This window comes from Anas platyrhynchos, chromosome 10 (assembly GCF_047663525.1).
Source record: "Anas platyrhynchos isolate ZD024472 breed Pekin duck chromosome 10, IASCAAS_PekinDuck_T2T, whole genome shotgun sequence".
Classification (NCBI taxonomy): Eukaryota; Metazoa; Chordata; class Aves; order Anseriformes; family Anatidae; genus Anas; species Anas platyrhynchos.
The window spans coordinates 1,017,833-1,033,157 of NC_092596.1; the positions used below are offsets into that span (position 1 = coordinate 1,017,833).

The window sequence follows — 15,325 nt, forward strand, 5'->3', positions numbered from 1 at the left end:
GATTCAGCTGTGCATTAAGTGGCTTTGAAAAGCTAGCTCAAATAATAAGCCTAGATAATCAAAGCCGTGCTAACATCGGCTTAATTCGCTCGTGCAGGGACCTAGCACGGAGAGCAGTGACTGAGAGCTGTGCGCTTCTGCCAAGCCCTGCTCACGTCGTCACTTCAGGAGGCTTATCTTCAGCTGCAGAGGGCCAGGCTGAGCCTTCCTTTCTCTGCAAGTTTTTGCTCATCCCATTTTTGGTTCAGATATGGCTTGCTTTGAACTACACATTCAGTTGATGGAGTCCTAGAGCTGATGGAATCAGGGGAAGGAAAAGAGGATGAATACATGTACATGCTGTAATTTTGTATTGTGTTTTGGGGAAGAAAGCATTTATCTCATTATTTGCTCAGATATTAGTGCTGGAATAGAAAATCACAATAGCAATACAGTTCCCTGTGCACCTGACAGCTGTAGCAAGGCATGTGCTGCTTGCCATGCTGAGGGTGCCTCTGACAATTAGACTTATTTTTAAAGGGGAGGAAATCACTCAGATTTTTGTTCTCATCTTAGGTAGATTCTAAGCCTCTGCTTCCATATCTTTTACAATCTTTTGTCATGTCTTCCCTTAGAAATCCGTCTCTGAAGGTAAACAATCTAAGGCTTTTCCATCTCTATTTCCGTGAGATCTCTGCTCTGCTACTCTCTGTAGGGCTTTTTTAGTGGTGCTTATCAGAACTGTGGTGGGCAACCGTAGGGTGTGAAGGAAAGATGTTATTCTGGTGAGTAGTTGGTGCTTTGTTTGTGATGGAGGTTTGCTGTTTTAAAGTACACAGTGAGCTTTTAGGGCATAGTTACATCACTGCAGTAGGATCCTTCTGTTAGGACTACTTTTGTGGGCAAGGGGTTTAAAAATTATCCCCTGACAGAAATATTTTCAAGAGAGAAAATGGGATTTTCTATGTATTTGAGATGTGCATGCAATACCATTAGTGTATATGCAGATGCTTTCATTAAAGATATATGTTAAAAAATGCAGCTCTAGGTCAAGAATTTGAGAACTGTGAAAATCTAAATTTACAGTTCTTTGTGCAATCTTAATTCTATGCATGCTGGATTTTTTCCAACACTTATCTTCCAATGCTGAGCTCTTATCTTGCTCAAAGCCCACTATTTGGAAAAGTAATTCAGCTCAAGGAATTCAAAAAATTTGTTATAAACCTGAAAGGGCAGAATAAAGGCTGCATAGCAGCATAAAAATCCGCCATTTCCTAAGTTGAAGTGTGTGATTTGCAATCGAAATATTTTATTGACATTTATTCTGGGTGATTTCCTAGTTGTTTTGTTAAAGGCAAAGGCTCTCAGGAAGAGGAGGAAGAGGAGGACTCTGAGTGAGTTGAGTTTCTCTGATTTTTTTGCAAGATGGGGCATTTCCTCCCCCTGGGGTGCTGCTGGAGATGGGAGGAAGAGATGAGGACTCTCAGAGTGTCTGGCTGTTTGCCCTTGGGCTGGCTGCAGCACTCAGCTGGTGCCTATCAGTGTCGGGGCTGCAGTGTCCCAAGAAAAGCAGGTAGCAAACGGTGACTGGGATTTTTGAGAACTCTAGAAAAGGGGAATCAGCTGACTGTCCTAACTTCTCTCTCATCACTGTATGTTTTTTGTTGCCGTACATTGAGGAAAAGGGAGATAATTAGTGGAGAGAATATTATATTTATGTTTAGATATGTTGAAATATTATTTCTCTTATAAAAGCACAAGCTTAGCACTTTCTTTTGTAGTAACATGCCTTTGATACAATTAAGAAACAAAGTTCCCAGAATTCAAGGTATTTCTATTTGCTTACATCCACCAACAAGATACCACTTTTTGAATGAAATCTTGTTCAGGCTCCTGTCATGTGATCTATAATTGTTATTAATGAAAAGTGTGTTATTCTTCCTAGTAGACCTGCCAGGCAGAAGAATAAAAGTCTAAGGAAGTAGAATTAATAACTCCATTGCAATGCATCATATAGATAAGCCAGTAATTGCAAGGTCAGATGGGCATACGTAGATAGATGGTTAACTGGTTATGCTTTAATGAAAGCACAGACCTTTTACATATGTTTATGAATAATGTTTCTCATAAAGACAATAGATTGATTGTATGCAAAGACATCTTCTGAACCAGAAATGATCAACAATCACAGTCATGAAATATTAAAGATAAATCTGTGAATCTATATTAGAAGTAAATTTCTAGACCTTATAACTTAGTCATTTCTTATTCCTGCAATGAGATAAAAGAAAAAATTTTTAAAAAGAATGCCCCATCTTTTCCTGTTAACATATTTACCAATATCTTTGTAACTGATGTGCCTTTTCTTTAGCCTAAATGAATCAAAAGAAAGCTTCAAATCACTGACAAAGGGGAGCTGAAAAATACATAGCGTTTCTCGGAGAGAATCACTGTATAATTATATTTTTGTGTTATAAGAGCCACAGGAATTAGATTTGTTGGTTTCCTAGCAACTAAGGGTCTCAGGGTTTTAAAGATGAAGATCAAACTTCTATCACCTGCTTAGAAATAGACAGATGTGTATTAATAAAAACAGTTCCTCAAATAATTTCAACTTAAGCCACCAAAGTACTTCATAGGAGGCTAAAAATAATAATATCTGGCTTTCTAGATCAATATCAACCCTAATCACAGGTTGGCAATAACTGATGTCTTTCTCGTGTTATTCAAGATATTTATCAAACTCTGTTAAATATGTCCTTTGAGCCTCTCCAGGGGAAAAATATGGTCATCTACTGGGAGAAAGGAAGTTGGAACTTCAGAAAGAAAGTTTTATTTTTTTTGTTTAAGTGTACATCCGATCATGTCATTTAAAACACTGGTCTGTTTTCAGTCCTTTCTTATGTTAGTTCCAATTTATACAAGCAAGTGTAGCGGCTTACTGGTAAACTCCGCTTTCAAGATGGGAAATGTAAATTCAGTGTTGCATAACTCTTCCTAAGTTGACTTCTGGGTTGATGAAGGTGGGTACTTGCACTTGGCGCTTTATTCTGGCAGTTTAAAACACAAGCTGTGCTGCTCTCAAAGAAAAAGTAGTTAACAGTAGGCCAGCAGAAAAATTTCATGGGAAACAATAATGAAATAATGCTAAATGACTGGAAATGATGGCATTTACACATAGAAAAGATAGCTAAATTTCATGTATACAGCTTTGGCCATAAATCAGTATTTTTGAAATCTACTTGTGAGGTATAAAACTTGTTCTTTAAGACACATTCTGCTACTTCCATTTTCCCTAAACACCTAACCAGCTTTTAGCAAATACTGAAAGAGCCTTTTTTTGTTGTTGTTGTTGTTGTTGTTTTTTTCATGAAAAATAGTAATATGTAAAGGTAAATAATTGGTGGTGATATATTTTAGGATCAATACTAAACTATGCTAGCAATTAGTTTAACCTTTCAAAGGGCTATGGACCAGGGCATAATAATAATAATAATAAGTAATTCCACAGGGATTTGTTCAGCTTTATTGTCCCTCTTCCTTCTGGGCCAGAAGAAGCAGATGTAGGATGTGGAGCATAGGACTTAAAATCTGACCCATCTGCAACACCTTTCTGTTCTCAGTGATGCAGCTCAGTCCTTTTTCTAGTTTTTGATTTTTATATAGCGTCTTTTCATCTGAACTTTATTCCAGCTTGATCAAAGCCACTTTCCTTGCCCTGAGAATACACCCCATTTTTGCAGGGATGCAGTGCTGAGCATGCAGTTCATGGCCTGTGGGGAAGGAGAGGGGAGCCTGAGGTTTGGTAGGCAGAACACTCTTCTCCTGCTAGGATGAGATTGCACTGGGACATGTTTGTACTGTCACAATACCTCTCATACTACACACAGCAGTATCTGGCACCGCACAGCATTGTACAAGACAAGACAAACTGACTTATTTCCACAGACCTTGTGCTAGCAGCTCCAGGGAGTTTTAAGCCACCTGGGCACTCACCAAACGTGGAAGGCACTGAGGAAGCGTGAACGTTCACTGCCCACAGCTCAGCTGGTGGCTCTACCCCCTGCCATGGAGTTGAAGAGAAATTCAGTGGGGTTTCTGCATGCTGTGTTTAAATGCACACTGTGCTACGTAGGGAGCAACAGCAGCTGCTGCCAGCGGTCCCCACTGTGCCGTGCCTCCTGCCACAGCAAAGGTGCACGGGGCTGTGCCATCAGGTGCTGGCCCTCAGTGTGGCCTCCTTCCTCTCTGTAGCTCTCTTTCCAGCAAGGAAGGATCAGGTCCACCTTCTGCTGCAATCAGCTCCCCTTTTGGTTTGGATCATGCTCCAGAAAGCTGATAGCTTGTCCCACTTGTTACCACTACATTGATCCGCTTCAGGTTCAGCTCCTCTGTTCAGCAGTTTCCTTCTGTTCCTTGCAATTCAAAATACCCTTCCTTTCTGTTTATTTATTTATTATGCACAGGTAATATCGATACCTCTTGCCAAAAGGATGCTGTCAACACGAGGCTGGCCAAGTCCATCTCTTCTATTCCTGCAATATTAGTGATACAAACACAGTGTCAAGAGAAGCTGTTTTCATGAGGAAACATGGGTACTTTGTGGCAACAGCAGAGTTGCCTTGATTTATTTGCCTCTGCATGTGCATAAATGCAGCTGAGATTTTTCTTGACTTCTACTCTAGCTAAGAAACCATCGTTTTGCCCAGACAATAAGGTTTTTGCTGTGCAGAAGCAGCAGTTATGTTGCCCTTGAAACTTTTAACAAACTGGGTGCCAGGAACTTGGCCTAAGGATGCAACACTCCCTACCCTGTAATGTGAACTATTAAGCAAATGGCACAGAGTAATGTTCTTTCACTGAGCAAAAACGCTCTCATTTAGGTAAAATTTCAGCCTGCTGTTGGCTGTTACAAGCCAGAATGGCAAAGAGAAATAAAATGCAAAAGCAATATGAGTTTGAATCAAATTATGATAAGAGTCAGATGGTGCCATTACCCAGATATTCCCATAGGCAAGCATTAGTAAAATTCGCCATAATGGTATACTGAAATATAATTCTCTGCTGGGATGGACACTCACACGCTAAAATCAACATTTAACTCTTTCACAAATTTCAAAAAAATCAGAGATGGACACAAGCGCGGAGGAATCCAACTGAAAGCAGTGTGTGTGTGCTCTGCTAGGTTGGAGCTACAGACTGCACCAGCCACGTGTGATATGTGCAATGTTATTACGGCTTATTTTTTGTCTAGTGCCACCAGGGCCCTTGGTGCTGGGTGCCTGAAAGAGCAGGCAGTGCTAGCCCTGGAGAGCTGTTGGTGCAAGGAGCTGGCTCCGGGTGCCTTGCAAAACAAGGAGGGACAAGGAGGGCAGCCAAGGGTGCAGCCTGTGCTTGGGAAGTTGTGCAAAGAAAATTTTTGCTGGAACCAGTTTTATCTGTGATGTTGCGAGAAGGTGGAATTATAGCGATAATTTGACTGAGGAGAAAAGCTTGATCACACAGGACTCCAAAAGAAACGTGAATGACAGAGCAAAGCCCTGCCAAAAGCAAAGAGTGAACCACTTAGGCTGTTGAGTTTTTACTGATGCAAACAGCCCCATTAAATGCAATCAGATTTCTTTTGTGAGTGTCTTGAAAAGTGAGGCCTTACAGTCTGAACCATAAGCACAAATACAGCAGGAATATTAGAGTTAAATGAGTGTGACTAATTCAAGTGTTCCAAAGTAGGGTATGCTTTTGCTAAGCTTTTTTTTTTCTTTTTTTTTTCTTTTTTTTTTTTCTTGAGTTTGGTTGGTGTTGTTTTAAGCGTTCAAAAGTATTTAATTAATTGAAAGAATTAATTGGTGCAGGTATGCTATACCTCATGTTTTACATAGTGCGGGAATGCTTGGTTGAATTCGATGCATTTTCAGGATGGATGAAGTTCCATAGATTTATGCAAAGGAAAATATATCCCGGTGCAGTCCTAGAGGCATTTGCATTTCACTTTGCAGGCACGGCTGTGACTTGAGGAGGCAATGAGATCTGAAGCACTGGTCACCAAGCAAATACTCGAGAGGTTTGACTTCTGAGCTGCATAGCTGCTCCATCAGCCACCGGCTTGGCTGCCTTTGAGCCTCTGCTCCTGCATTTGCCATCTGTCTTTTCTAAATACAGCCTGAGCTCCCTGGGGCAAATGGTGTTTTTCTCTTCTGTTTGTGCAGTGCATTGCACAATGAGACCTCGCTCCAAGCTGTATTGCTAGTATAAAAAGGGGAAATAATATTGAAAACAGGCCTCAGTTGGATGTGATAGAAGTATTGCCTTTGCAGACTTTACTCAGGCTACCTACTGCCTAAGCTGGTCATTCTTCTCTGTTGATGTTTGACTGTATCGTTTTGCATTTTTGCATCACTTCTGTTTAAGAAATGCTTTTTTCCCAGTTTTAAAGCTTATGATTACTTACTACTTGCTAGCAAATTGTTTGGGAGCTCCTGCCACTCTTGACATTGTTTATTGAAAAATCCAATAAACTGGGCAAAAAGATTTAGAGACAAGGAGTACTTTCTGCAGAAAATAGTGAGCCCCATAAAACAGGCCAGGAGAGTGCCTACCTAGAGAAAACCTCCCCGACAGCTTCTGCTATTTTGTCTCTGTTTTGTGCGAGAGGCAGAAGTGTTTTGTCACCATTCAGATCTCATCAGAGACTGGAGCATTTTATTCCTCAATCTTGTTCTTGTCTCCAGCCTAGGGTGGTTTACACGCTCATTGAGAATGCTGCGCCTGGACTGTGTCAGCTTGGGAGGATGTGGTTAGTTTTGCCTTTATTTGCTTGTCCTTTTGTTTCTAACAGGCCAAATGGCCTTTCCTGATTCTGTGCTGCTTGCGCAGCCACTGCACTCCGTAGATAAGCAAACCAGTCTATTAAGTTTGTTTTATTTGTTAATAAGATGTGCCTGAGCATTTCAGAAAAGCCAGGGTGAGAAGTGTCACTGCTGACACGGAGCTCTCAGCTCATCTCAGGCTCTGTGGGTCATCCTCCTTCCCAGCATGTCCAGGTTGTTGAGTATCCTGGACCTTTGGGGTATGATCTTGGCCGTAATTCTGATATACCAGGGAGGGCTGAGTTACCCGCTGTGATGGAGGGGGCTAGAAAGTATGTGAGCAAGTTGCACTGAAGTTGTTTCTCCTGGTTCCTCTCCAGACACAGAAGACTACCACCCTGCCCCACTGCACACCCTTCACACGTGATTCCCACAAGCTTAAGGTTTTTCTTTTGGTTTGAAGGGTCCTGTGAAGTGTGCCAGACTCCCCGTGCCTCTGCCAGAGGGAGAGAGGAATTGCCATTAAGCTGCTGTATCTGGCATGGTGATAGGACTTGGTGATCGGCCCGATTCCCATGCTCCAGATAGGTGCTTTTGGAAATACCTTTTTTCTGTTCACCCTACCAAAGTATCACTTTTAAGGGCTCTGGGAAGGAATCTGACGATGCCCAGTAGGGTTACATTCCCCGTGAACAGCATGCAAGTGTGGATATCCTTATGTATGTAGGGAACTTAGAAAGCCCTCTGTTAGGTGCTGAGGTCACCTTGAAAGCAGCAAGTCAAACTGTCTTTAATCTCCATGTGTGTCAGTATTCTGCTTCAGCTCTGTAGCTGTTACAGCTATGTCACTCGTACAAGGCTGTCTCACACGAATTTGTGCGAAGTAATTATGGAAAAAGACATATTTCAGGGTGGAAGTTCCAGAAAAGCATGTGACTGGGCCTTACTGTTCCATGGGATAGCAGGATGTTTAGGGGAAAGCAGCTAAGGAAAAGGTTTTCCTATATTTGAGCACCTTGGAGACAGGTATGAGAGCAACCTGCTGTCTAGCCAACCTGGAGTGTCCTCAGCCCAGAGTAGTTCACGCTAACTATGCTAAACCTTTCCTTTTAGGAGGGTTAGCAACAACAGAATGATGGAGACCTACTTTGAAACATAGCCTGTGTTAATAAAGGGATGGGCAGTCAGCGGTGTCAAGCTATATGCTTCTTACGCTTCTTGTTTTTTGGAATATTTATTCAGAAACACAAGGAAAGTAATTTTCCTTTTTTTTTTTTTTCTTTTTTTTTTTTTCAGAGTATCTATTAAATTAGGTTGAGTATTTGCACAGCAATAACTCAGGATTGACTGGTGGAAATCTTATAACACAGGAACGTGACCCAGCACAATATCATCCTAATTTCCTCTGTGAGGATTAATTCTGCTGTTTTCTTCTTTCATGACAGTGAATAGAGCATGCGGCAGGTAATGCACAGTAAACGCATCCTGATCTCCCTTAATCTTTGCAAACACTTTCAAGTGACCTTTTTGTTGAATGTCCTTTAAAAGCTTCTAGGATATTATCAAAAATAGCCAGTGAAATTACTGACAGAGCAAGCAGGACTCTGTTACTTTTCAAGCTTTGCTGTACAGCTCACATCTTTCCTATGCAAAGTTTTGTTGTCTTCACTGTTCTTGTTTTCTCTGGCTTAATCAGCTATTAGTTTTTACCTAAACCCAAGCTGAATGTTTTACCTAAACCCGGGCTGAATGAATGCTAGAGGAGGAATTCCTGAATGTGTACTGAAGCAGCCTGTCTGCTGTACTATTGCTTCACTTTCTACAAGGCACTGTTTCCAACACGAGCACTTCATTGGCCTCTTCACCTGTGTAAATGGACTTTATTTTTGCCTGACTAGACACGGTTTTTATTTTTGGCTAGGCAAGCCATTTACTAGAGTGCCCCATGTGCTTGCAGCATGTCAAACACACCAGGTCACTCTGGTATACACGTGAGGCACCTGAGTGTGCAACAAGAACACTTGTGTTGAGAAAATACTTCATCAAGTTCTTAAACACCTGTGATTGTGCCTAATAAAGTCTCTGTAGCACATAGCTTTTATACTAAAGTTAATGATGCTTCAAGGCAGTGTGGTAGGTCTGGGCTGTGGCTGAAAGAGCTGCCATCAATTTCCCGTTGTACTGTCAGTTTGTGTGTTTGACAGTCCATCCATTTGTTTCCTTGGCCTCATCCATCATTTGCTTAGGGTGCTTTCCAACAGTTGTTGTCTTCCTCACCTCTTTAAATTCATCACGCAGGTTGAATTTATCCTGATTGAGGATTCATCACAATTAATCCTGCAATGGAGATTAAGCTTAAAAAAAAAAAAAAAAAAGGGAAAAAAGGAAAAAAAATCCTTTGATGTGCTGTGTCTTTTCCAAAACCTGTCATCCCCATTGGATAGGCAAGGAAACCCAGAGAAAATGAGACTTTCTGTCCTTTCTGTCACTGGTGTTACAGCTCAATCTTTCCCCCAAACATTGCCAAAACCCTGTTTAATGCTTGTTACCCCAGGAGGGGCTCAGTTTGCTCAGGGTTGTGGCCATGCTGTCACCTGCTGGCTCCTGCTTCACTTGAGCTGCCTGCTTGAATCCAGTGCACATCTAGCCAATCTCCCAAGCTTTTATCACTGTGACAGCTGAATCCTGCTGTCCTTGATCCTACCTAGCTTTTTTCTTTCAATATATAGAGTTTGAAATGTTAGACGGGACAATTACAGGATGTGCTGGTGTCTGCAGACAGCTGACGGGGCAAGCACGGCGGGAGCTGCCTCTTGCACCAGCCCATTTCTGCCCACCAGCTCTGTCCTGGTTTTACACATTGACATGTGAGAAATGTATCTGTCCTCTCCTACTTTATCGGTTGTGTGGCTTTCCCAAGGGAATGCAGATTGGGTCTGAGCATTTGTGATGGTTGTCACGGTTTGGACATGTCTGCACTGGTCTCTGGCTGTAGTTCCTGGAAACATTTCTCAGTGAGCAACTTGGTGTTGGGGCATTGAAGGAAAAAGTGATGGGACCTGAAAGAAGGGACAGGGAGGGATCTGTCACCCCCTTGTAGAGCTGAAGGACCTGCTGAGCTTGGAGTGGTCAGCACATTGCTGCCTGGCACAGGATGCTCTTCTCCTGTGCCTGGCTGGTGGCTCTGCTTGGGGCTTTGGCAGCAGTAGCTTTGAGCCCCCTCCAAGGCCCCTCCTGATCCCACTCGTGCTCCCTGTGGCAGGAGGCTGTTCCACCTTCTCTCCCAGACATTTCTTCTTACCTATTTCTGGGAAGATTCTAGTGGACAAAACACCCCAACAAATTCCCATTGCATGCTGGGATTTGCTCATGCTGCAGAAAAAGGAGCTGAAAAGACAAAGGAGTTAAGTTACGTGTATTAGAGATACTGAGAAGCTGCCTCAGGTACTCATTGCAGTAAATACCACAGTCACCTGCTTTACCAGGTAATCTCAACTTCAAATTACTTGCACCTAGGCAGAAAAAGCAGTGACCTTGTTACCTCTGCTGTACCGGTGAGGAAGTGAAGTACAGAGTGATAAAGGGGCTGAAATTTCCATGAGTAGCCTGTGCCAGAAGCAAGACTTCTAGATGCTCCAGATGCTTTATTTTCTGTCTTACCAGAGGAATTTTCTTCTTCCTTGCTTTTCATAAGAAGTTTTTAGAGTTTAGTCCTTGCTTTGTTTTTCTTGATGAGATTATTGCGGTATTCAGGATGTAGTATTCTCTTCTGGGTCTCTCTGAGCAAGCTGGACAACCTACAGGGTGTTTTTGAAAGGGTTTCAAATAGGTTTTCTCTATCAAAAGTAAAAAACTGGTACCGTATGGTTAATGTACACTGACAGGTCTGTTCCTTGTCCAGTCATTATATGCAGATTTGTATTATACAAGTATGTAAAGCACTTTTCTAAAAAGTCAGTTTTACAGTGTCCAATCTAAAGCCTGTCCTTTGTCTTAAGCACCCCCAGAAACTTTCAAGTAGCTTTCCCTGACTTTGGCTTTTCTTTCATTGTCTCTCTCCCCCTCTTTTTTTTTTTTTTTTTTGGTTCACTTTGTGAGAGAAAGGAGGACACAGCTTTCACATTTTTCTTGGTCACTCCAAATCCCATCAATACCTTTCTGCCAAGCAGAGGGTTGAGGTGGTCCAGAACAATTTTCTATTCATCTTCCTTTCCTGTCCTAGCAGTTATTGACCTTCTTTCAATCCTTCTCTTTGATGATATTTAACCTTGTCCCTTGCATGTTTCTCTATCTGATTTCTGGCTTTTTAATAGGCACTTAGTTCTCAAGTGTGAGTTTGGCACTTCACTTCATTGGTGCAGCTTTCATCTTCTTTCTGATTGCAGACTGTAATAACTTCCCATTCTGATAGCAGAAATACTCTGATTTTACTGTGCCAAGCCTCTGTGCTTCACAGTTCTTACAGCTGGTCCCAGTTCTTCATTTCTAGAAGTGTTTTCCTTTCTTCTCAGGCCTCCTCCTTTCTCTGTGCTCTGCTATAGAAGGGCTCTTTGTTGTTGTGGGGTCACATCCTTAAATGGAGCAGAAGTTTGATCAAATTAGTATAAGCCTTCAATTAAGTCACTTCCAGAAGAGGAAGGGTGACAAAAACCTGCTTATCTGAACCAGGAGCCCCATTGATTCCTTTGTACTTGGCACAGTTTCTTACCCATGCCAACTAATTTTAAGTAGCACGGGGCTGGTGAGTTACATCCTATTCTGAGTTTCACTGGCAATTTTATTTCAACTAAGATGCGAGCCTTAAACACGGTCCATTTGTGTTGACGGGAGCTGGAGGAATGGAGCAGGGTGTTTGTCTGCAGGTGAGGCAGTGAGGCGCTACCTGGGGGCTGGAGGATGCTGCTGGGGGACCACAGGTTCCCAAGGGCCCTGCTGCCACTGCTCAGTGTCTCCTGCGATGTCACAGCTCTTGGCTGGCTTTCAGAGGCTTCCAACCTTGGTTTATGCTAAGAGCAGCCCCCTTTCTAGAACCCCTGCCTTAATTCTGTCTGAGCGCTGACATTTAAAATTGTTCCTTTTTTTTTATTTTTTTATTTATTTTTTTTTCCTAAATTCTAATTTCTTCATGCTTTTAATTTCAGAGCTTCCCGTAAAGCTCAGGAGGTCAGAGGGAACTGGAGGCCAAGGCAGCAATGCTACCATTTTGTTTGGCTTAATCTATAGATCTGGCTCCTTTAATGAACGCTAACACAATGGGCCTCCTGCAGAGCTGCTTTGTTAGATACTTCCAAGCTACAAAAGGCTTGTTAGCATGCAAAGTGGAATCGCTCTTGTATGCGGGTAGAGTGCATTGCTCTTTGTGTGCCACCAGTCCTAGAGTAATTTGCAGTCATCAGGGAAAATCTTGTATCTGCTGTGATGATGTACTCCGGAGTTAAAAGTTTCCTTGGCAGGTCACTTTTAACTGCCTTGCCTATTTACCTGGCAGGAGGATAATAGCAGATTGATGCTTTATAGCAAGCAGTCAGTCCAAACAAGTGGGAATAAATATTTTTATACATTGGGTTTCTTATCTTTTTCTTTCCACACACTACAGTTAGATTATAAAAGAAGTCTCCGGCTCCAAGACCCTCATTGAAACACCCTTACTGGGCTGTATTCTTCTTTTCTGAAAAGCACTCTGCAAGCCAGGCATGCCAGAAAGGCAGGTGAACACCTCATGTAATGGAGGCTCCTTTCCACCCTTTGGTTGGCTTTCTCTCTCCTTTCAGCAAAAGCAGGCTTTGTCCGGCAAAAGCAGCTCACATGCTCCATTGCTAAGTGTTCTTGTTAAAAATAGCAGCTATATTGCAAGTTTCATTGAAGGGGCATTGCAGCATCACCCGAAATGCCTACACCTCCATGTCTCAGGAGGCAACAGGGACTTGAATAATGCAGGTCTTCTATGAAAACTTAATGAGGCTGTATATCAAGAGTAAAGAAGTACATTTGCTTACTCGCCGAAACAATAATTCTCACAAATCAGCTCGTGGAGGTGCTTTATAATGATTTAGCTTCCAAGCCCGTGTCACAGAGAGGAGGAACTGAGGGACCTCCATGGGGAAGCCCAGCTGGTGAGTAGGTTTCTTCCAAGTTTCCCAAGTATGTGCCCTACTCGCAAATGTTGTGAGATTAAAGCAAGATAGAAAAGCTCTGTAGTTTGCACAGTGTGAGCAAAAATGGATGCATTTCTAAAAGTAGCAGAACTAAAGAAAATCTCACTCTTCACAGCTGTCTAAAGTTTCGCTTTCCCTGTCATGTCTTTTACCAAACTTCTGCCTTTGCTAAAAGCTTGAACCCCATGACCTGCCTATAAATAGATCCCTCAGCTGTACTCATTGCAGGCCTGTGACAGATTTTCCTAAAGCTCCTGGGTTTTTGGCACACAGGTAGCAGGCCGTTCGGAGGGACCTGTTGAAATGGCAGCTTTACAGCCCACAGAAATATGATGCCATATGCCAGATGAGAGTGTAACCTCTTTGGCTCAGGCTTTTAGAAACGTAGCTCTGGTTTGATTGGCTTCCAAAATATTGTCAATGGGCCTCGATGCGGAAACTGGCTGAAGCACAAAGCAAGTGTGTTGTCATAGAAGAGGTCTTGTCACAGTTTCTAATCACCTTTCAAAGGCAAATTTTTTTTTCAGTGTTGCAACAGAATTTAACGATGTAAAATATTTCTTGCTGCTCCAATCCAAATCTTCCACTTGTCCTGTGGGCAGAGGTCTGGCTGAGCCAGCCCAAGTGCTGGGGACAGGGCCACACGGCGTGGCTCTTTGCTGGCTGGAGTGGCAGCGATCAGGACACAGTCATCATCAGAAAATAGAGCCCCAAATAAGGGGATGTTCCTTCCCAGTTGCAGCCTGCACTTATTGTTCAGTAGTTTGGAGGCTTCCCGGCATTCCCAGAGGACCAAGGCTGCTGTGACCTAATTTACATTGCCAGCAGAGGTCTTTGCCTGGGGATTGTGAGTGCCAATGAATACAGATGGCAAAGCCAACACAGAAGTCTAAATATTATTCCAAATATATATAAATTCTTCACTGCCTGTCTTTGGAGGGAACTCTCTCAAATCTGTCAACAAGTGTAAATCTCTCAACACGTATAACTAATTACTGTCATGCTGTCTTCTTTGGAGATAAGCGATTGAGCTTCAAAAGTGGGGAACTGCAGAAAGTTCAAGAGAGATTTCTGAGATTTTGAACATTTGGACTCTTTGGCTGGTGGCAGATCTGAGGTTTGAAGCTGAGTGAGTTATGGAGGGTGGCAATCTGTGTGGGGAAATCAGTGGCAGTGCAAACACCCTGCTAACATATCCCTGTGGGAGGGGCGCAGAGCAAGGGACTGTTGCAGGGGACTTGTAGGACATTTCTCTAACTTGGCTTAGAAACACAACTGAGAGAGCAGTTACCCTACTAGGATGGTAAGACACCAAGCCACGCTTGCATACTCAGCTGTCATCTTAGTTATTTGTTAGGCACAACAGCATAATCCCATCAAATGCAATTGGAATAGCATAGGTCAAACTACCAAGGAAAAAGAGAGGAAAAAAAAATCAGCTTGCTCTTAGGAGTTCAGATTTAGCTTCAAATTACTGCTATAGTGTTTTTCTAAAAAGAGGTTGGTCTATAGCCATTGAAAAACAAAACAAAAAAATCTGAAGTACTAACGATGCTGGTAATTTTTTTTTTAGAAAATCAGTACAAGAAAGAAGTTGTTTGAAATGTTTGATTTTCATAGGAGGCACCTATGGAGCTGTTTGTCTCAGCAAATAGCACCACGCACACTGGGAACACAGAAAATGTAGCCTCTCTTGTCACCTTTCTTTTTAAGAATTAATAAATGTGACCACTTAGTGCCATCACCATTTTAAATTCAGCAGATTGAATTTCACAGCAGGTTTGGTGTAAGCCTTTAATCTTAATAATGATCCCTTGATCTACCATGGTCCGTCCAACTTGGAGGTTGTTAGAGGTCCCTTCTGGGAACTTTCCAGCTGTTTCTGTTTAGTTCATGTATATTTATTTACATGACTTTTTAACCCCATTTGATACCAGAAGAATATGATGCAGTTAGGCTGTGACTATTGTTGATCATTTTCCAGAGAACTAAGTAGAGCAGGGAAAGAGGAACATATGGCACCATTTTCTTTATTGAATGTTTATTATGTACTGTTGTGACCTCATCAGTGCCTTTGACTGTACTGCTACAGGTTAAAGAAAAAGATTTGTGTATTTTTCCCCTTAAGCTTTCAGACAAAAGCAAATGCGACCTGAGGGTAATTTGTGCATACAGCATACCTCACACAAAAGAGCATAAATTCTGCCTGGGAAAATTAAATAGACTTCTTAGTATTGTGTTTCTAATTAGGGTTTTATTTTTTTTTTTGTTTTTAACAAGTTGGGTTTCTGTGTCACTCTTTGCATTTGTGATGGGAGCTCACATCATGACAAACAAACAACAACAACCCCTCCACCACCACCTGAACTCAGCTAGCAACCTTTG

At 42.2% G+C, this 15,325-nt stretch overlaps 1 long non-coding RNA gene across 4 annotated transcripts in view; it reads left to right on the plus strand.

The window, feature by feature from the left end:
- LOC110353177 (uncharacterized) overlaps positions 1-15,325 on the plus strand; it is a 130,907-nt gene that overhangs the window by 40,502 nt on the left and 75,080 nt on the right. The window lies entirely within an intron of this gene.